At 44.8% G+C, this 20696-nt stretch overlaps 1 long non-coding RNA gene across 1 annotated transcript in view; it reads left to right on the forward strand.

The window, feature by feature from the left end:
* The first annotated feature begins 20189 nt into the window (after positions 1-20189).
* LOC128097171 (uncharacterized) overlaps positions 20190-20696 on the forward strand; it is a 31225-nt gene continuing 30718 nt past the window's right edge. Inside the window, exon 1 of the long non-coding RNA XR_008213800.1 lies at positions 20190-20287. This is a non-coding gene — a long non-coding RNA (uncharacterized LOC128097171). The remainder of the gene's footprint in view (positions 20288-20696) is intronic.

Consider the following 20696-nt stretch of genomic DNA (forward strand, 5'->3'; position numbering starts at 1 on the left):
GAATATCCACACTGTCTACCAAGAAGGTAGCCACATTTGAAGCTGTAGAAATCTCATAAACTCAAAGCCTAAGTAGCCTTTTCTATCCTGACAAAAGAGCACATTGCTCGCACCTTGTACAGTTCACACTACCGTCTTTGTTTTCTTCGGGGATGAATGTGCACATCTTTATGAGCCAAACATTGAGTACTTTAGAATGCTGTCTAAATCTTGGGGACAGACCTATTTCAGTTTAAAAGTTCCCTCCAGAGCTTTCTCAGGCCAGGTTCAGAGGAAGAATGGTAATAGTGAATACTGAGGAATTATACAACACCTGGCTGAAAGGTCTCCCTTCTGTTGGTTCTGGAAATAGCAAATGAAGCAAAGCAGACCCCTAGCAATTTAAGTTCAAGAAAGGAAAGTATCGAAAGGCTCTTTTTAGACTTTGGTCATTTCAAAACCCAGGGCAAGCCTGGGAACAGAGATACCTCAGTTCCATTCAAACTTTATTTATTGCGTTTGTGCATGTGTGAGTGCATTAGCGTATGTACAGGTACATGTATGTGTACATGTGTATCTGGAGGCCGAAAGTCAATCTCAGGTTTCCCTCCCCAAGGTGCTTTTTAGACAAATTATCTTATTGGCCCGAAGTTCATCAAGTAGGCCAGGTAGGCTGGCCAGAGAGCGCCAGGGTTGTCTCCCCCTCCCCCAAACTGGGATTACAGGTACACACTGCCACACCTGGATTTCTTTTAAGTGTAGGTTCTATGGATTGAAGTCTTCATCTTGCAAGGCAAATATTTATCAAGTAAGCTATCTTCTCAGCCTTATTTATTTACTTTTGTGAAAGGCCTCTTGTTGCCTAGGCTGGTCTTGAACTTGTGAGCTAAAGTGGTCCTCCCTCCTCAGCCTCCCAGACTGCTGGGATTGCAGGCATGCACCATCTTGCCTACCTAGTGGTGATAATTTACAGCCTTGTTCATAACTAAACAAATCTAGAGTCAGGGCTCAAGTTGGTAACATGAAGAGACAACCCAACCCAAGAATTTGTATCTGGAGCTAAAGAGAGGGCTCAGTGATTAGAAGTACATACTGTCCTGCTCTTGCAGAGAACCTGAGTTCAGCTCCCAGCACCCATGTGAGGCAGCTTACAACCACTCTATTTCCAAGGGATCTGATACCCTCTTCTATACTCAACAGACACTTTTACTCACAAGTGAATATACTTGCACACAAACACACACATATTCACATAATGGAAAAATAAAAACAAATCATTTAAAATATTTTACTTAGTTTGGGGAATTTCATCAGTAAGTACGGCATTTACATCGTTTCTCCTTCCTTTCCTCCCTCCAGTTCCTCTCTGTCCCCCTACTCCTTCTCAAATTCATTGCCTCTTATTCTGTATTAATGTTACATATATTTACACATAAACATGTATAAATACAACCTAATCAGTTCATTTAGTGTTGCTCATATGTAGATGTGTTTAGGGTTGACCACTTCAGATTGATAACATATCAGGGACTGTAACAGGCTTTCTTTTGGGCCACCAACCAGCTCCCAAATAATGACGTGGAGAATTATTATTAGTTATGAATGCTCAGCCTTAGTTTAGGCTCATTTCTTGCTAGCTCTTATAACTTAACCTGTTTCTCTTCATCTATGTTTTGCCTCGGGGATTTTTATCTTTCTTTTCTTCTGTATGTCTTACTCCGTGTCTGGCAGGCTGGACCCTGGTGTCTCCCTTTCTTTCTCCCTTCTTCTCTCTTCTATCATTCTCCCAGAGCCTAGATTCCTCCTCTTACTTATTCTTTCTGCCCATGAGCCCACCTATCTCTCTCCTGCCTAGCTCTTGGCTGTTCAGCTTTTTGTTAGCCCAATCAGGTGCCTTAGGCAGGCAAGGTGAAACAGCAACACACCTTCACATAATTAAACGAACACAGCATAAACAAATGTAACAAGCCTCTACACAGTTAAAATATTATTCCACAACAAGGGGGCTTGTCCCTAGATAAAACTGACTCTCCATTTCCCAGAAGCCATTAATTGCCTCTAGCCCTTCATTTAGGGGTGGGAGCTTGTGAGATTTCCTCCATTCATGTTAACATGTCAATTTGTGTTGTAAATTTTCAGGTCTTATTTAGGTGAGCTAACAAGTTCCCCCCAAGTGCCTGCCTTGAGGGGATTTCTATCAGGGTTCACAACAGATGCTACAAGCAGCTAAGGATACTAATCTGAGGGATATTCAGTGAATCTAAGCACACTGAGTTCGTTAGTCCATTCACTTTATTCTTCTAAGTCAATTCTATCTACACAGTTTCTTTTCTGTTCTTGTACTCAGCTCCTCTCAGTCCCTCCTGCTCTCGGTCCCTCCTGCTCTCAGTCCCTCCTGCTCTCAGTCCCTCCTGCTCTCAGTCCCTCCTGCTCTCGGTCCCTCCTGCTCTCAGTCCCTCCTGCTCTCGGTCCCTCCTGCTCTCGGTCCCTCCTGCTCTCGGTCCCTCCTGCTGTTCTCTCATCATTCTACCTAGTTCTTTCCATCTCCGTCCTCATCTTTGATCTTCTCCATCAATCCTCTTCTTTCAGTGCTCTCAGAGAACCAGTATATATACCCACACAGTAATTCTTTGGCAAAGCATTGTGAGGATTGAAGTTTTCGGGATCTCAGAGAGAGGTGATAAGGACCCACACATAAAGCAATAATTGTCAGCTTCCTCCAATTACAACCCAAAAGGGGAATGACTAAAGGGGAGTTCTCTAGTAGAGTCAACTAAAGGCTAAGATCAATTAGGGAATTTATGTGCTCAAACTATAATCTAGAAATGGCTAGGTAGAATGTTAGGGGTCAGTAAGTCACAAGAAAGTAAACTGTCTTTGGTGGTGCTTTTCCCCATTGGTCCAGGTTGCATATGAAGGGGGACATATGCTAGGTGGCTAAGCAACCTATGTCAGAACATGTAGCATTTGGTTAGTAAAAGCACTTTCACTCAGAGTAATTGCTGAAGAGAAAATCTAGGAATAGTGCCTGGCTGAGGAGGAATTAAAACTTAATTTGCACAAGAAAGAAGCTTGGCACCTATTACCTGCCTGGCCTTGAAGGCAATCTCCTTGGGTCAGTGAGAAGTAACTGCCTTAACTCAGTAACTAGCAAATGGCTAAAATATTATCCTAGGAATGTGAGCAGTAAATCTCTTAAGTTAGGGTCTTGTGTAAATAACCCGGGGTGAAGGTAAGAAGTTGAGGACTTAATTGCTAGTGGTTATTTTTCTCTTATCTGTAATGAGATGAGCTAATGTTTATCTGTGTGCAGTTTTGTCCTTGGAAAAAAGGTATCTTTGCTCAAATACTTTTGTCTGGAGAATGGCCCTGGCCAGATATATGTTAATGAAAAATAAACACAGCTGGGGACAGTTATCCAGTTACTCCAAATGTGTAGGTAAAGTTGTGCCCAAGATTGAGATGCAATCGTACACGTAACATGGAAATGCACGGTAAATGGGGAGAATCATAGCTGTTATTGCACAAGAAGTTTACAACAAGAGACAGTCAGTTCATTCAAAAGGCAGTAATTCCGTAACACCTTGCAGGATGGTTTCCTCTAACAGAACCCTTAGTTCTGATAGGTTAACCTTCTGAACACTAGTTGTTACTGCTATATGCTCTCATGGACTTTTGCTACCAGCAGCTCTCAACAGTGAGCATATTGTTGAGATCTCATGGGTTCAGCTTCCCTGTCATATATAAAAGATACAATCTCAAAAGCAGATGCCTTGACCCTTTCCCTCTTAAAAGTTTTTCTGCCTCCTCTGCAGCGATGTTTCCTGAGTCTTAGGGTTGTATTGTACATGTATCACTGGTGTTGGCCACTCTATGGTCAGTTGTTCTCTGCATTTTTACCAGTTGTGTCTTTCTGTGATGGACTTTATCTGCTGCAAAAGGAAGCTCCTTTGATGATGGATGAGAGCTACAATAATCTGTGTGCATAAGGATGAGAATTTATAATTTGGTTAGAGATTGCACTGATTTAGGGAAATTATAGTAATAGGTTTACCTCCAGGGTCCTTGGACTCACTAGCCACTGGTAGTCAGCTATGTTTACTGTGTCAGACATGGACTTTTCCTATTGAGCAGACCTTAAGTCCAATAAGAAGGCTGTTGGTTACTCCAGAACGTAAGTGCCACTATTGTATATTTCAGAGTTTCTTACCAATCTGGTCATTGCTGTGGTTATAGCCAAGAAAGATGATTGATTGCCTTCCCCTCTTGGAAGCTTGCTGAAGCTCCTTCCAGTACTATAAGAGCTAGTCCTCAGAGAGAAGTCTTCCAGGTTGGTTCCAGCTCAATTCTTGTAAGTTCTTTGTCCAAAGTGTCTGTGGTATCTTCAATTTCTGGTAGGAAACTGTCTTAGTTAGGGTTTGTATTGCTGTTACTGTAATGAAACATCATAATCAAAGCAACTTGGGGAATAAAGGGTTTATTTGACTTACACTGCCATATTACTGTTTATTGTAGAAGGAAGTCAGGACAGGAACTCAAGCCGAGTGGGAACATGGAGGCAGGAGTTGATGCGGAGGCCATGGAGGAGAGCTGCTTACTGACTTGCTCTCCATGGCTTGCTCAGCCTGCTTTCTTAAAGAATCCTGATAACCAACCCAGAGGTGGCCACGCCCACAATGGTCTGGGCCCTCCCACATCAATCACTAATTAAGAAAATGCTCTTCAGCAGTGGCTCTCAGCCACTCAAGGGTCAATGCTATGACCCTTTAATACAGTTCCTCATGTTGTGGTGACCCCAACCATAAAATTATTTTGCTGCTACTTCATAACTGTAGTTTTGTTACTGTGTTAAATCGTAATGTAACTATCTGATATGTAGGATATCTGATATGTGAACCCCCCCAAGGGGTCACTACGCACAGGTTGAGAACCACTGCCCTATAGGCTTGCCTACAGACCTTTCTTTTTTTTTTTTTTTTTTTTTTTTGGTTTTTCGAGACAGGGTTTCTCTGTGTAGCTTTGCGCCTTTCCTGGAACTCACTTGGTAGTCCAGGCTGGCCTCGAACTCACAGAGATCCGCCTGGCTCTGCCTCCCGAGTGCTGGGATTAAAGGCGTGCGCCACCACCGCCTGGCCAGACCTTTCTTAATTGAGGTTCCCTCTTCTCAGATGACTTTAGCTTGTGTCAAGTTATCATAGAACTATCCATCACAGAAACCAAAAGCCAAAGAAATATCCTATATTGTTTTCAGGGTCTCTCGGACTCCCCTGACCAACAACTCAAAAGGTTTCCCATGCTTGGCACTGGGATTTTTGTTAAATAGACTATGGCTTTGGGGGTAGCATTGTCATCCCAAGTGGCACAATTTTATAAACATATACTTATATATGCACGTAATTGCAAGTGAACATAGAATAATATGATTTCCTATGGACTTTTCAAACTTCTTTAAGGTTATATTTATCTCTCCCCTCTTCCTTCTCCCTTTGTGTTGCCCAACTAAGTCTCTTCTCCCCCTCACCACCCCATTTTCTGGTTTCCCCCTCTATAGTACTAGTGTCCTGTTACCTCTCTGGAGCTCTCCTTGCTAAGAAACCTCCTCAGCATGGTCCCTTTCTTGGTATCTGCAGTTACTCCAGGTTGTATATTCACATCTGAAGGTTTGGAGCTAGGACCAACAAATAGAGAGAACATTGCAGTGTTTATCCTTCTGGGTCTGGGTTACCTCACTCCATATAATTTCTAGTTCTATCTATTTGCCTGAAATTTTCTTTCTTTTTTTCAAACTGCCAAATAGCATTGTGTATATGTGCCACATTTCCATTATTCATTCAAAAGTTGAAGGACATTTGTTTCTTTTTCCTAGCTATTGTGAATAGAATGGGGATGCACATGGGTGAGGAAGTCAAATAGGATGTTGAGTCCTTTGGGACTACACCAAGAAGTGGGATACCTAGGTCATGTGGTAGACATAAAAACCATAGGCCGTATGCTACAAGGTGTAGATATAGGAAGGGACTTTCTGAATAGGTTCATTCTCTCAAGAATTAATGCCAGCAATTGACCAATGAGACTTCATAAAACCCAACAGCTTCTGTACAGCAAAGGGAACAATCAACCAAGTGAAGAGGAAAGCCGCAGAGGGGGAGAGAATCTTTGCCAGCTGTACATCTGACAGAGAGCTAATACCCATAATATACAATGAACACAAAAACCAAAGATTCAAGAGAACACATGACCCAATTAAAAGTGGGCCATGGATCTGAACAGAGAGTTCTCAAAACAAGAAAGGGGCCAAGTGGTCATTGTGCACGCCTTTAATCCCAGCACTCGGGAGGCAGAGGCAGATGGATCTCTGTGAGTTTGAAGCCAGCCTGGTCTACAGAGTGAGTTCCAAGATAGCCAGGGCTACACAGAGAAACCCTGTTTTGAAAAAAACAAAAGAATAAGAAGGAGGAGGAGGAGGAAGAGGAGGAGGAGGAGGAAGAGGAGAGGAGGAGGAGGAAGAGGAGAGGAGGAGGGGGAGGAGGAAGAAGAAACAGCTAAGAAATATCTCAAAGTGTTCAACATCTTTAGAAATTAAACAAGTGCAAATGAAAACTACTTTGAAATTTCATCTTACCCTAGTCAGAATGTCAAAGAGTCTGACAACAAATGGAGGTGAGGATTTGTAGAAAGGAGAATACTAATTCACTGACGGTGTAACTGCAAACTGGTGCTGCTACTCTGAAAACCAGTGTGACAAATTCTCAAAAAGCAGAGGGGGAAGGAGGAAAGAAGGAAGGAGGAAGAGAGAGACATGAAATTGGGTGAGGAGGGAGATAGGTGGGGAGGATCTGGGGGAGTTGGAGAGGGGAAAGAATGTGCTAAAAATTATGTAAAAATTCTTTAAATAAAAAATAAACTAATAAAAAAGGTAAAAAAAAAAACCTCTTAAAAATAATCTATATATGACGTTCATGACCCATCTTTCTTAGAGCTATGTTTGGCTAAACCATAAGACAATATTGTTTAGACATTTAGACTGGGTATTTCTCATATCTGCCTGGAACACATTAAATGTCAGCTTCTGCATGCCTGGTTACATCATCTTCCCCAGTGGGATGAGAATGAAACCCCTACAGAAGTGACATTCCGGACTAAAGAATGTCACATAACCCCATAGACTTCTAATAGCCACCTGCTGCCTCTAAGGCCAGTTTGCTGCTGTGTGTCCCTACTGTCTACCTCCCGCTACCTCACAATATTACCTTATTTGAAAGTTGGGGCTTTATAGGATTAGTCAAGTTAAAATGGAGTTCTTAGGATAGAAGCTAGTCCAGTATGATTGGTATCATCATAAAAAGGGGGATTTTGCAGATGGAGGCAGGCACACACATAGGAAGATGAAGGAAGATGTCGAGCAAAGCCAAGGAAGACCAAAGACTGTGAGAAAACCAGTAGAAATAGAAGAGATTTCAGACTTCAGACTTTGTCAACAGTTTAATCTTGGATTTCTTATCTTCACAACTACGAGGAAGTAAATTTCTGTTGTTTGAGTCACCCTTTAATAGGGAAGTCCTAGGGAACTGACACATTCATGAACCAAAAATAATGAGGATACTGATCCTCACCCCCATCCCTGTATCCTTGAGCCCTCCTACCCGTGGTTCACCGAGACTCAGCCCTAATCCCCTCCAAAGACATGCAGAGCCGCTCTTCCCATAAAGCTCCTACTAGTGGTGCCTCTTGCAGCTCCTGAAGCAGCAAGGATTCACTGCTCTAGCTGTTGCCATTTGCAAATTGGTTCAGGCCCAGACCATGCTGAGATACTTAGGAGTGCTACCTTAGTTTATTTTCCTCATTGGTCAAATATTTGATAAGACACTAGTTAAGAGCGAGGAGATCTGTCTAGGCTATGGTTTGAGGGGATACACTCCATCAGAAAGACTGCGCCCAGGAGGAGGGCTGGGCTCTAACTCTCAAGTTCTGCCCCTTAGCAATTCCCCCTAGGCTTTACCTCCTGGAGATCTCACAGCCTCCACAAACTATGCCACTGCCATGGTACCAACTGTTGAAACGCATGAGCTGGTAGGAAACATGTTACATGCAAATCATAATACGGGTATTAGAAATGTCTTCTGGCACCCAACCACCCTTTCATGCCTCACGCCTGGCAGCATTACCCCTGCCCCTGCCAGCTTTTCTTGCTCCGTGGTTGGGAAGCTGTCACTGAAAGCCACTGCTGGCAGCATCCTCTCTTCACTGTGCCAGATCCTTTCAAGAACTTCATTACCACCCAAAGACCTGCAGATGAAGAGCTCACGTGGCCATATTGGCCTTCCTCCGGATGGTACCCGAAACCCTCTGGTTTTTTCAGATTGTTCTCCGCTCCATGTGCCTCTAGCAGGCAGAAGATAATCCCTCAGGGGTACAGCTCTCAGCATGAGATTGCATATGTTGTTCTGGGGTTGACAGAGTACTGTGGGTTCAAGGATAATTGCTCACTGTGCCATCACACTGTACTTCCAGGCTCAACGTACTGAGTATGAACTAGATGCTAAGTGTTACTATGCTAAGCACATGATTTAAACTGATCTTAAAAAAACTCACAGGAAAAGAATAATCATTCTTATTTGTTGATAAGGAGAGAGGGGGTCAGAGGACTCCAGCAACTTCCTCAACATCACACACATATGCCAGTCAGAGGAATTAAAATCCAAACTGGAGTTCGGTAGACTCTAGAACCTAGTTCTTCCCAATTCAGGATACTGATGCTCATCATGTAGGCTGCCTGTACAAAGCCCTAAGCTATAACTAAATCAAGGTGATGTCCCTCTTTTCTGTGTCTCTAGGACAGTGGGTAGGTTCATATGTCTTAACTAGGCAAACAGATGAACAGTTTGTCTTGCTTTTCACACAAGAAGAGTCTATGACCTGTGGTGGATGTTGGAAGCCTTACCAATACAATTTTTCCCACTTTGGATTCTAACAATTCCGGATACAGCTAATAAAAGGAAAATGATGCTTCAAGTATCAGATATACAGCCTGAGGTACTGGTCCCATTGGGGAAGATGGCCTAGACTTGTGCAGAGTGAGACCTTCTGCTATTTGCTTCTGCCTCAGGTTAGACTCAGCTCTTTTGAGAGAACTGTTGTCTGTGTGGTGAATTCCTCTTGTTCTATCAGTTGCCTAAAGCAGGCCACACTTTATATCTTGTCACGTACAGGCTATAGAATACGACAGAGAGTGGATGGCCAGAGTGAGAGAGGTAAGCCTACAGGATGGAGTGAGGGAAAAAAGATTGGCTGGGTGGATTACCAAACACAAGCCCAAAGCGCAGGCAGCCTTCGTACATAGATTGAGAACAGATCTGAAATAGCTGGGAAAACAAGAAAGTAGAGGCCAACACGGTCCTCATTCTAATTTGGGAGCCCAAACCTCTGGTGACTCAGAACTGTAAGAAAATAGATGACTTCCTCCCAGGTGGAGGACCAGGAGAAGAGAAAGAGCTGGATCCATTCTTTCCTAAATGGTTTCTCCTTGGGAATATTCCCACATCAAAACAAGATAAACAACATTCCATGGGTATCAGCAGTGGTTTGTCCTGTCCCGAATGCTTCCAAGAGGATGGAGAGGAGGTTCGAGTATAATCTGAGGGTAAGCTACCTCAGGCTTTCACCAGACAGTTATCTCTCCATTCTGTGGGCTCCGAAGCTTCACATGTCCCTGCGTGTGGATAAAGCCACTCAGTCATGATTTGTCTCCCCATTGCAGAGCTTGTACGGCCTGCATCATTGAATTTCTAGTTGGTTTACTTGCAGGCTCACCTTTCAAATAGCTACTCTATGGAAGTCCAATAAGAACGGAACTTCTGTAGTCGACACAGACACATTTGATGTGTGTCAAACATCGGGAAATCTGAACCAGTCCAGGAGCAGTTCCAGCGTGGAAGACAGCTGTAGAGTAGAAGGCTGTAGAGTAGAAGGCTGTAGCAGAAGCTTGAACTCGCCTTTCTTTCCCGGTTCCTTGCTGCTTATCAAAGGTTGAGGATTGCCACGGTGATTCAAGGCAGCTGGACTTGAAAGTAAGAACCATCATTAAGGTGTGCTCTGAGGGAGGAGGCTGAGCTACAACATGATTGCACCAGTGTGGAAGGAGCCTTAACCTGAGCAAATCCCTCCAGCTTCTGTTTCTTGGAGTTAAATTTGTATTTCTGGCTTCTGAAATGTTGATAAGATCCCTGGTCCTTTTGGGTGGGTCAAGGCGGTCTCTGAGATTCTGACTAGATGAGTCTAGTTTCTGAGAGACAAGAATCTCTCCTGGGGACTCCTCACTGCCCTCTGGGAGCTTAAAATACATCAGAAGAAACTCTCATGGCATTATGCCTGTGAAAAGGTTTGAAAGGGATTTTTATAATTGAATCCTATCAGGATGGACAGTAAATTCAAACACAGAGGGAAGAGGACACCTCGTATACCCTTGTCTTCCCAGAAACAGACAACAAAGACATCATCCCCGTTAAATGAGCATTTAGGTCTCCCAGCTTTAACGTTCTATAACACACCATGAAGGACAGTTGGAGAGAATAGTCAGATCTGTAACACCCAAAGCTGAGACGAAAAGCGAACTATATGCCTTACGTAAGTAAGATAACTCTTGTTTGCAACGTCAAATCTAAGCGGAAGAAACTCAGATTCCATACAGAGAGTCAACCTTTTCACATTTTTCACACTTCTGTCCTTTTAACCACCCTTTCTTTGTTCTAGGAACCCAACTGCTGTATTGAGACTAAAATGTTCAAATATTCTGCTAAATGAAGCCACAGCTGCTCCGTCAGAGACATCGCATTAAATTGTGTTCTGAGACCATTTGGCAATGTTCTGGGGCTGACTTTCATTTTGTAAGCTACAAAACCAGCTCTGAGCATCATGAGGCTTGCGAACAGTCCACACAGTCCTTGAAGAGAGGCCAGAGAACCGGGGGAAGGCCTGCCAAGGCTGAGCGAAGCGGAATAGGGAAAAGAGAATGAAATAGATTTTTTTTCAAAATACCGTTTTCTTTCATTTTTTTTTTTCACATTTCAACGCTATTCACATGAGTCAAAATCCAAAAGGCACAAAAGGAAAGGAGCTGATGTCTCCCTTCCTCCCACTCTCTTATCCACACAGTTTCCCTACAAGCAACAGTGTTAACATTTTCTTGGGCAAACCTGCAGGCTTGTTCTGTGCATGTCTTACAATATCTCTCCAACCCCCTACCTATAGTAATTATTGTGTTTACTATATGTGAGGTCTCAGGTTAGTTTAAACTGCATGTCTCTTGTCATGGGTGGGATTGGTAATGCTTTCTGATATTTTAAGAAACATTTTTAGCTGGGCATGGTAAGTTAAATTAAAGCTAAGTACTTTAATCCTAGTACTTAGGAGGCAGAGTCAGATAGGTCTTTGTGACTTTGAGGTCAGGCTGGTCTGTATCGAGAACTGCAGGATGGCCAGGGCTACACAGTGAGACCCTACCCATAAAAGAAGGATTAACATTTATGTGGTGTGGTCACATCATTGGCTCTTTTTTAATTGATTGCATGATGGCTTTTTGCTGGTCAGTGGGAGCTCATTTATCCCAGGAACAGACCCTTTCTCTGTGACATGAATTGTAATCAGTTACCACTTTGTTGGCTTGTGCTGGTCTTGGTCCATCTGGAACCATGGATTCTCTTCTGAATCCTGGGTATTCTCTGTAGGTAGGACTTCCCTGCTCCAAGGTTATACAATCATTCTTCTTCGATTTCTCCCAGTTCTTTTATGATATTAGTTTTGATACTCACATCTTCTCTCCATTGGAACTTAATCAGGTTACCGTGATTTCTACTGTCACAGGGATTTCTAACTTGGTCTTGAGGTCCCTCTCAAGTGTGTCTGTCAGCTAAGAAAGCCACAACCTAGGAGAACTCTGATGTGAGGTCTGGATGAGTGTCAGGGGAGACGCCATGAAGATATGAAACCAAAAGGGATGAAATGGAGAACGTTTTTAGAAGGATTTGTTTTTATTAGTTTCAACGTGTGTGTGTGTGTGTGTGTGTGTGTGTGTGTGTGTGTGTGTGTGTGAATGCTGATACCAGAAGAGGCTAGAGGAGTCAGGATCCCCTGGATCTGGGTTGTGAGCTGGTTGTGAGCTGGTTGTGAGCTGCCTGAAGTGAGTGCTGGGAATTCAAGTCCAGTCCCTGGGAAGAGAGGCATGCACGCTTCATTGCTGAGCCACCTTTCCAGCCACCCTGCCCTCGACTTTTTTCACTCACAGGTCTCAAAGAGGTTAGAGGTGCTGACAGGAAGCCAACGGAGAGCCTGGGGACTGGTTTAGTGGGAAAAGAGGTTGACAAGAAGCCAGGACAGGGCCTCACGGGTGGGTAGAGAGTGAGGGAGAGACACCTGTAGACCGTGTCTTCATTAAAGGCTCGGACTTAGGCAGTGCTCGTCACGCATTCCCGCAGGGTTTGTCGACTGGGGGTTATTTACTGGTTTCGAGCTTTGGTTCTGTGGTGATCAGCTGCTGTGCAATGGGTTGTGATGGGGTCAGCGAAATCAGGGACAAGTAGCCTGAATCACAACCACCCACACAGGCAAGGGAGATTTAATTAGGGAAAGGGTAATAGGGTAGGACTGGGTTGCAAAGGACTTACATCTGGCCTAGAGATGGATGTTGAGGCAGCAGTTATATTAAATTTTCGACACGGGTGTAAGACGCTAAGCATGGATTCAACTCCCTTTGTCTCCATGACTAGGTGATGTTCCAATTTTATATTCTGAATGAGTCACCTTTCCCCCACTGACTTTAGGTGCCTGTACATACCACATCAATTTCTGGACGTATTTTGTTCCATTGTTCTGCTGATTTGATTTCATGCCAATGCCACTGTCCTCATAATACGTTTTGACATCTGACGGGGGAATCGTTGAATTACCCAAAGAATTACCATCTTGGTTTGTTCAACTAAAGATTGGAAGGAATCATGGTGGACAATTACAAAAACCATGTCAGGATCCTAAAGTTCCTGTTTCATCAAACAACTCAGGGAGTGCTGGCATGTTGTCCCACACGCTTCCTATAGCTATAGGGCTGGCAGGAAGGGAATTGATCTCCCAAAAGCTAAATGTATCTGTAGGAGAAATAAAAAAGAAATAGAAAAGTCTTCCCAAAAGTGTGCATCACAGGACCCTAGAAGTGCTGGCAACAGGAGAAACTTTAAAAAAGCAAAAGCGAGCAAGCGAGCAAGCGAGCAAGCAAGCAATTGTGCACGCATGCACGCGCTGCCGTTTGGAAGTCCATGATGATTCACCAACGAGGACTACCTGAAGTCCTTCAGAAAAGACATCATATTCCCATTCTTTTTGTGGGTTTTCAAACTTGTTTCATCACGGAATTCCTTTCTTCAAAAATCACCCGTTGGGGATGGAAAGACGGCTCCGCAGTTACAGACACACAAGCGGCTGCTCACAACCATCTGTAAGTTCTGTTCCAGGGGATCCAACACCCGCTCCTGGCCTCCACAGGCACCAGGCATGCACATGTATCCTGGCAAAACAACTGTATACATGAAATAAATAAATAAAAACACACTTAATATTAATAATTATCGTTAATATAATTCATATACTATATTAATTATATATAAAACATAAAAATATTACTTGATAGTCCATGATTCCCTCAGGAAGAGTCTGGAGGGCCTCAGGGCAGAGAGAATTTCCTTAGGCCAGGCTCTCCCCATGTCAACATTCATAGATTCTAAGGACGGGGAAGCTGAGTTCCACAAATTAGGATTTAGGAAATTATTTTTAAATCCTCAGGTGTGTCACTACAGGGACAACAAATGATGAAACATTGTTTTTTCTTCCGCTTCTGTAAGAATTCGCTAAAGTGGAATGAAGCTGCATATTGTATGCTGTTCTATTTACGCATTCCTTCCTTCCTTCAGCGTACTGAGTACCTACTGTGTACCTACGTGTGAATTCTCCTCCACGAGTAAGGAAAGGCCTCTACAGCAGAGCGAGAAGACCCATGAAGCTGAGCCTCCAGGCCCCCTCATCATTACCTCCTGGTGTTTGTTTTGCTGTACATGTTTCTGAGGGCTACTGAAGTATTTCTAAGAATGTTAGCCCTGAAGACTATTTTGTTCTGTGTGGGAAGATCATACCCCTGCCCTCTGGCAGCACCTGCCTATGTTCTTAAAAAGGACACTGACATAGTCTGGCTCCAGGCAGGATGAGACAGCATGAACAGAAGGAAATCCTGAGGGCTGGAGGGCTCAATTTAAGGCACAGCTGTGCCAACCGCACAATTTGCAAATGGGAAAGGCACGTAGGTGCTGTGGGATGGTCTGTATGTCAAATGTGTGCTCTGATTGGTCAATAAGAAAACATTGATTGGCCAGTGGCCAGGCAGGAAGTATAGGCGGGACTAACAGAGAGGAGAATTGAGAGAACAGGAAGGTGGAGAGAGACACTGCCAGCCGCTGCCATGACAAGCCGCATGTGAAGATGCCCGTAAGCCACGAGCCACGTGGCAAGGTATAGATTTATAGAAATGGATTAATTTAAGATATAAGAACAGTTAGCGAGAAGCCTGCCATGGCCATACAGTTTGTAAGCAACATAAGTCTCTGTGTTTACTTGGTTGGGTCTGAGCAGCTGTGGGACTGGCGGGTGACAGAGATTTGTCCTGACTGTGGGCCAGGCAGGAAAACTCTGGCTACACATAGGTAACATCAGAAGAGCACAGGAAAGGAGTGGGGGCTCCTAATGAAGTGAAAATCACCTTTTTGGGGGGCCATCTTCCTCCATTACGCAATCTCCTCAAAATAAGAACCAGGAAGATGAAGAAAGGTGGCGCCTGGCCGAGGCTAAGCGTGGGCTTGATTGGCTGGCAGACCTAGGACTGAAACTCCTGAGGGCCCAAAGATGCAATAGTAAAAAAACCCATCACAGACATCAGATCTTGCAGCGGTCAGCTCACCTAGGGGCAAGATTCTCCTCTGGCTTTGGTGAGAAAATACAAACATCCCCTTTAGAACATTAACTTCCCGAAGCCATGTGTGAGGAAATGGCTGGAGAGCCCACTAGGAGCACTAACAAGTGATTGGATTGAGTTTCAACTCCTAATGTGTGTTTGAGGATACAGATGAGGGTCACTCTCCCATACACATGGGATTGGGATCTTCACTTTGCTTAGGACAAGGCAGAAAGCCAGCACAACCAGCTAATCATATTTGGTCAAACTTTCCCCCTTCTCCTGGCCAAATAGGCATTCGACTATACGCCCTGCTTACGACTCTCACTTAGAAGATGTGGGGTTTTACTATGGAACTCAGCCCTTGCTCTCAACTAAGAGAGAATCTGGATATCTTACAGCAAATGCCAATATTAGTGAACCTTAGGCATTTTATTTATTTATTTATTTATTTATTTTGCTGTCTTCTATTGTGACTACCAGCTATTGTAATTTCAGAGAACCAATGCATTTTCCACACTACTGTACTATACCAATAAAAGATGAGAAGTAGAGAGACCCACAGCCACAGAGGTTCAGAAAGCCCGAGGAGCCTTAGGGACCCCTCCCCATTGTTCTAGTTTACAAGCTGTGTTTTGAAAGCCCCATCAGAAGCTTTTTATGTTAATGTACTTGGACCATACACTTCATTCAAAAGTGGTACAACTATCTAAAAGAGCCAAAGGATTCAAAGACCTGGAAAAATCCAAGGTTTGTATTAGTACCAGAAATGTCTGGCTGCTTGGGCTGGGGGATGGCTTAGCTGAGGAAGTGCTCAAGCATGAGGACCTGAGTTTGATGCCCAGCACCAGGTAAAAAGACTAGGCATTGGCAGCACAGGCCTGTGATTCCAGCTGGAGGGGAGGCGGTGGGGGCGGGGCAAAGAGAGCAGGCTCCCTGGGGCTTGCCGGTCAGTGAGTTTACCCTACTCAGTGAGGGACTGAAGAAACGCCAAGGCACCCTATTTCAGAAGATAAGATGGATGGTGGCTGAGGAAGATGTTCATCATCAATCTCTAGGCTCCAGATATGTTAGAGAGAGAGAGAGAGAGAGAGAGAGAGAGAGAGAGAGAGAGAGAGGCAGACAGACAGACAGACGGGGTGGTCTGGTTCCACACGTTCAAATCATCAAGTCACCCTCTCTATTCCTTCCACCTTGCCTCTTAGTTTACCTTTCTGTGGTGTAGGACCCTTGTTCTTACTCAGCCTCTACCCTACAGAACAACTTTGCCTTTTATTCCACCATCCACACAAACTCAGAATCAAAGCTTTCTTCCTTCTGATAGGTGTCAGTCAAAAGCCCAGGGGACCGAGTCTTTTTGGCTCTGAGTGAGCTGTGAGCTCATTCCTAAAGCAATCATGGCGACCTCACTTGTCCAGGTCTGGGTCACATTCTGTGTCTAAGAGTTAAGGGTTGGAGTCAGCACTGTGTGAGCTCAGCAGACTTGGGGTGGGGGAGGAAGGGAGGGAGAGAGAGAGATAGAGAGAGGAAGGGGGAGAGAGAGAAAAAGAGAGGGAGGGAGGGAGGGAGGGAGGGAGGGAGGGAGAGACAACTATAGGTAGTTCCTCAGAGAAGTGGGCTATATTGTCAGTAGAGATTCTGGGCAAAGTTGAGGTGACAAGTGGCTGGCAGCTCAAAGCCACTGTCCCTGGAGGAGGGAGCAGAAAGTGAGCAGTTCTCCCAGTCTTCACACACCTTCAACCACAGCGTAGCTGTTTTCTTAAGAACCTGTTTTACATACTGGGCTTCTGGGTTAGATGTAATTTGAAGAAAGTTATTTATAATTTTTCTGTTAAGCCAGGCTATTTAGAAACCACAATTTTTTGTTCGTCTTCCTCAGATGTGAACTTCCAGGGTCTCGGAGACGTCACGGGCTCCTCCTCAGTCACGTGGCTAGTCGGTAGAAAAAACTGTGATGCTTCATTTCACAGTGTTTCACCAGTCAGTGCATTTTGAACAAAGTGCTGCATGAAAACACGGATGCGAACATCTCACAACATTCGCTATGGTTCAGGGAAGTACAGGGGAAACATCTTATAGCAAAAGGACTCAGAAGCTATGAAAAAAAAATGTCCACAAAGAAAATTTTACAGGAAAAAAGTGAGATAAACCTGTGTTTCCTGAAAATGTCAATAGCAATATCTCAGACCCCATATTCTCTTCCAGAAATTTCTCCCCTTCTCAAGTGTGCCTGTCTCCCCTCCCCTCGAACCTGAGAGGCTTGTGAGGCTCAACCAAATAGAAAGCGGCAGACAGAAAGCAGGGCAGTTCCTTCGCTCTGGCTCCTCTCCTCTCTCATCTCCTGCCTGGCTCCCTCCCTCTCTTCCCCCCACTCAATCTCTCAGTCTCTCTTTGACTCCTGCTCTCTAGCCCTCTCTTCTAATACTCACTGTGGGAACTGAACTAGCTGGTGTGAGGAAAAACCCAGATCATCTCACAAGACAGGGTAGCTTGGAGAGGAACTGGTCCTCCCCTCCTCAACCCCTGCCTCAGGCAGCAAGCACCAGCAGCCAGACCCTCAGTCAATGAGCCTTGCTACTGAGGCCTTCTGGCTTAGACCATTCACCTCAGGCTCCAATGCTGTGTGGAGCAGAGGCGATCCATATCCACCATGTCCAAATTCTTGATCCAAAGGATATGTGAGCCTCATAAATAGCTATTTACGCCAGGAAAATGTACAGTGATTCTGTCTGGGTCTTCACAAATGCTATAATGGATCATGGACACTAGGCTCTGAACTGCCCATAACATTTTTTCTTCTGTCTCTGTCCTCAAAGAACAATAAAGTCTTTTAGACTGACTGATCACAATATCAGTTCCTTAAACTCAGTGGTCAGGACAGGTGTAAGCATGTGACCCAAATATGCCTGAGTGGAGTCTCTTGTGGATTATAATGGAGAGAGGGGGTGTTGATTTTCCATTTCTAAGGTCAATAGGCTGAGTAAGGCGATATAAACAGTGAGTCCTTATTTGGGGTTCAAATTCCAGGGTCAGTCCCTTCAAACATGTAAGCCACCCCAACATTCTTCCCAACTGCCAAGACCAATAACTTTACCTCCCTGTGTGTTGGATTTCTATCTTTTCCTTCCAAGAGCTGTGGCTAATTTGAAAGGCTTTGGACAAGACATGATATTTGAACCAGGGCTTGGTAGATAGGGAGCATAGGTACCCTGATGTGAAAGAGCTTTAGACAGAGGGATGGTCACATGCAGTTTTAGCAGTCAGGAGTCACCAACTCCAGTCCACATGAGGCTGCAGCCTTTAGTCAGAGAACTTGGACTCACCTCCTTAAATCCCGGCTTCCTTACTCATGAAACAAGTCAACCAGCCCTGAAGGCACAGGGTCGTGGGGATTAGATGACATCTTGGAGGACATTAAAGCTTAGTTGGTGGCCACAGGACAAGGAGACATAGGTGTGGATGAGGAGCACGAGGCAAGAGACTGGCTGAGAAAAGCTTAGAACAGAGCTGGGTTGCTGGATGTGGGAAGGAACCTGGACATTAGCAGAAATAATCAGAAACACGAATACACGTGCTTCCCCGTGTGTGAACCTAGATATCAGGTGCTCTTTGCTCTCAGACAGGCTTTGTTTTAGCTCTGCTCCAGATTTTGCCTGCTTGTGTATGTTTCTGTTTCCTTCCTGTGAAGGACTGACTCACACCCAAGCGTTAGTGACCAGATAGAGCTTGTTAAAGACGCACGCGGTAGACGGCATCGGCGCCTCTCAATTCCCTGTCTCCTTTTGTGCTCTGCCCCATCCCTGTGGCGTCCCTATCTGAAGTTCTTCCTCTGCCTGTGGAGTCACTCTTCCTCCACAGCAAAGGACCAGAAGGGCTTGAGGACTTAGTCCCCCAAGGCCTGGCCCTCACCTCTGGCTGGGTCAACCCCCAAGGCCTTCCTACAGGATCTGGCTGCACTTTGCCTGTGATCTCACTCTGACTAGACTACTTCCTTGTCTGAAGCTGGTTTCTCTCATTCTCCTACAAGTCTCCCGTGAGTCTTTAACAAAGCCCTTGCACACAAATGCTGGTCTCAGGTCTGCTTCTAGGAGACAGTTTTCTGGGGCGGGGGGGACGGAGGACTTTATGGATGCCCTATGGCAAATAACTGTGAAAATGCCCGCCCCGTAGGCATCTGGGCTCTGCTGTTTGCCGGGATGTGTGTTCCTGTCCTTTCCTTCCTTGCCTGGAAAGCCTGGCTTTACTGGCCCATCCTCCTACCAGATTCTCTCCTGGGGTTCAAATTCTCAGCCTGGATTTGGCAAGATATTTCTACATTTGCAATCATCCGAATGTCCTGATCAAGCTACCAAGGTGCAACTTACAGAACTCAAGTCAGTGGAGCCAGTGGAACCGGTTCTCCCTGAAAGCAGCCCAGGGACCCCCTCATTATCAAATCATGAAAGGCAGTCTTTCCCTTCACTCTCAGTGACTCTGCGCATCACACACTGTGCTCCCTGAGCAGAATTCTCTTCCCAGACTATCTAACATTATACACTCTCACCTTACATAACTATAGTCTGCATCCATCTATCTTATCTCTGTCTGTCCATCGAAATAGGGTAGCATAAATATTATTTGTTTGTGACAACCATTTCCTAAGCATTTGATGTCTCCACACTTGGAAAAGCAGGGTGGGGCATTGGGGGTGATCTGAAAATTGACGTCTTTGGGGGTGGGAGAAAAACCTCACCATTAGGAAAGTGGAGTGAGAAGGAGGAGGTAATGCGAAGGTCCCCAGAGTTCTTTTGTCCCCAGACAATGTAGCTCAAATGCACGTGGTGTCCCTCACGCCCCAGGCCTGTTTGCTTCCCCTGCCCCAGAAGTTCTGTTCCAGGCAGCTTGAGCTATACCTACCACAGCACGTTTCTGAACCCTTTCATGGGAAGCGGCTGGCTGCTCGTGCAGACTAATGAGCATTTTCCTACACAAAGCCTCCGATGGAGATTACCAGGTAATTTATTAGGCTCCTCCTGCAGGGAGCACACATAGTTCCTGCTAGCGATGGACTAATTAAAAACTTCCCTACCATGTACAACTTCGATAGTGTTGAGGGGGAAGGAAATGAACAATAGCTCGGTGGTAATTTTTCAAAGGAAAGGGAATGATAATGATTTCTAAAAATAAAACAAGGAAGAAATTGTGGGACTCTTATTTGTGTTGCTTCAGGAGACAAAAGCAGGTTCTAGTGGCTTGGGTGTGTAATGCAGAGCGCTTGGTCTTCAGGAAGAACAGAACTTGTCACCTTCAGCTCTGATCTGACACAATTCAACCCATACGAAGGTAAGAATCAATATTCCTAGTTACAAAGAAGAACTGAGTGTAAAGTTGATTTCATTCTTACTTTTATATAACCCCAAATAGCCCTAGATTTTCTGGGCTCGAGATTCTTTTTCCTTTAATAGATATCCATCATGTGAGCCACCAAGGTTCTCCCGGCTAAGACGATCCAGGGTAGCCTAGAGTCTCCCAAAATTTACACTAGCTGGGCTGGTTACCTTGGCTTGACATCTGGACTTAGAGGCTTGTCTGGGGCTAGTGAGATGGAAAAGGTGCTTGTTGGCAAGCGTGATGGCCTGAATTTGACCCCTGGGAACCATGCGGCAGAAAGAGAGAAATATCAGCTGTCCTTTGACCTCCCGATGTGTGCCATGGCATACACACACACAGACACACACACACAGACACACAC

This window comes from Peromyscus californicus, unplaced genomic scaffold, assembly GCF_007827085.1.
Source record: "Peromyscus californicus insignis strain IS unplaced genomic scaffold, ASM782708v3 Scaffold_5__1_contigs__length_169319896, whole genome shotgun sequence".
Taxonomy (NCBI): Eukaryota; Metazoa; Chordata; class Mammalia; order Rodentia; family Cricetidae; genus Peromyscus; species Peromyscus californicus.